Below are 2387 nucleotides of genomic sequence, written 5' to 3' on the forward strand. Positions count from 1 at the left end.
AAATTTTTTAAATTTATTTATTTTTAAAATTATTTTATTTATTTATTTTTGGCTGCATAGGGTCTTCGTTGCTGCACGCGGGCTTTCTCTAGTTGCAGCAAGTGGGGGCTACTCTTCGTTGCATTGCACAGTCTTCTCATTGTGGTGGCTTCTCTTGTTGCGGAGCATGGGCTCTAGGCACGTGGGTTTCAGTAGTTGTAGCACACGGGCTCAGTAGCTGTGGTGCACGGGCTTAGTTGCTCCATGGCATGTGGGATCTTCCTGGAGCAGGTCTCAAACCCATGTCTCCTGCATTGGTAGGCGGATTCTTAACCACTGTGCCACCAGGGAAGCCCAAAATGGAAAATTTTATGCTTTTTTTTTAACCACAGTCAACAAACAAACAAACAAAATTGGTATGTGGGTAAACCAAATACCAATTTATATGCCAAATATATAGTTCCATGCCTCCCAGTTTGGGAAATTACAATTGTTGGTGAAATTTAGGAAAGAAGTATCATGTCACTGGTGAAGCCCTTGAGGTTTCAAAAATAAAGTATTTAAATATAGAGACTGAACAATGCTTCTCCCTGTTGCTTTTGTTTCCCCACCCCCACGTCTCTCTCCAGACTTCTGATGAAACTTAGAGCACACAGCTTTGTTTGCTTGTTTTTTCCCCCATTTGCAGTTGTACATTCTCTTAGATATTTACTGATTTGAGTTGCCAGTCTGAGTTAGCATCACTTCTTTATAGGAATTTTGATGGAACTCTTAGGACGAGAAGGCAGTTCTTGTTTTTGTTATGGGTACTGTTGAAACCGAGCAGGATCCTGTGGGACCCTCCCAGGTACAACAGCCTTTCTGTGTCTCCCCATTTCTCGTTTGTAGGAAAAAGACTTCAGCTTCTTAGACCTGCTTTGAGTTCCAAAGGGCAGATTCAAACTGTTACTAATCAGGGAAATGAGGGAATGCAGAAACAAAGGAAAAGCAGTCAGAAAGAATAGTGCAGCGATGGGGCAGAGTTCTGGTTCCTCCTAGGGGGGGATATGCATAGCAGTCTGGTATATATCTCTGAGCTCTTCTACAGAAACTAAGGCCCCCATTCAGTGTGGAGGATGGTGACTTCAGGCTGGGCACAAGCATGTGGACACCAGAATGATTGGAGCCAGAAGGCTGATAATTGGGATTCCTGGAACGCCACCCTGTTACCTTACCACCAACCAATCAGAAGAAAGTCATACACCCTGCAGCCCTCCCCCCAAATTTTGCCAATAAAAACTCTTCCCCAAAAACCATAAGGGAGTTTGGGCTTTTTGAGCTCGAGCTGTCCGTCTCCTTGCTTGGCTCCGCAACAAACCTTTCTCTGCTCCAAACTCTGATGTTTCTGCTTGTTTGGTCTCACCGTGCACCAGGCACAGGAATTTCGGTTTGACAACACTGTTGTTGTTGTTTTTCACACTAAATACCCTGAGCTTAAATAATTTCGCCTTTGGGGACCACCAGGAGGGAAGAGTTTGCCTGAAGCAAACTAGAGGACAGACTTCCAGCAAGTTCCAACAGCATGGTGCCACAGTGACTTCTCTGCCACCCTGTGAGCCACAGCTGGGCCCTTCTCCAGCAAGATCTGGACAAAGGTCTGGAGGTGGAGGTAGAGTCCTTCTTTGGGTACTCTATCTCAACCCTGTATTATTATTTTTTTTCTTTTAAATACGGAATGCATCATGAATTCGAGTGTCATCCCTGCACAGGGGCCATGCTAATCTTCTCTGTATTGTTCTGATTTTAGTACCTGTGCTGCTGAAGCAAGCACTCAACTCTATATTCTTTAGAATTCTCTTTTTTTACTTTAATTTGTGTTGGAGTATAGTTGATTTAGCATGTGGTGTTAGTTTCAGGGGTCCAGTAAAGTGAATCAGTTATACATCTACATATGTCCACTCTTTTTTAGCTTCTTTTCCCATATAGACCATTACAGAGTACTGAGTAGAGTTCCCTGTGCCATACAGTAGGTCCTCATTAGTTTTCTATTTTACCTATAGTAGTGTGTATATGTCAATCCTGATCTCCCAATGTATCCCCTCCCCCTTTATTTCTCATGTTAATCCCCCAGTAGAGTTAAAAATTCTTCATATTAAACTTTCTCTGTTCAAATGATTGTTGGTTCAAATCTCTTTCCTGATTGGACCCAGACTGAAAATCAGATACTGTTAAATTTTCCTGAGTACCTTCAATAAAGTACAACAAGAAATTTGCATGCTCTCATTGAGACTTTCCTGGATGCAGGTAGAGAAAAAGAAGAATTGGAAAGTGAGAATGCTGAGGTCCAACTCAAGAAAGTAATCATCTACTGGACCAAAGTGAAGAGCTCAAGTTCCCTGATTCACTTCCCTTTCTGTGCGTAAGATTAC

At 42.6% G+C, this 2387-nt stretch overlaps 1 non-coding gene across 1 annotated transcript; it reads right to left on the reverse strand.

Annotated features, from left to right (window-relative positions):
* Positions 1-1682: 1682 nt before the first annotated feature.
* On the reverse strand, positions 1683-1789 carry LOC132436704 (U6 spliceosomal RNA). The gene has a single exon (XR_009521856.1). It is a non-coding gene; the product is annotated as a U6 spliceosomal RNA (small nuclear RNA).
* Positions 1790-2387: the final 598 nt, after the last annotated feature.

The sequence above is a fragment of the Delphinus delphis genome, chromosome 13 (assembly GCF_949987515.2).
Source record: "Delphinus delphis chromosome 13, mDelDel1.2, whole genome shotgun sequence".
In the NCBI taxonomy this organism is placed as follows: Eukaryota; Metazoa; Chordata; class Mammalia; order Artiodactyla; family Delphinidae; genus Delphinus; species Delphinus delphis.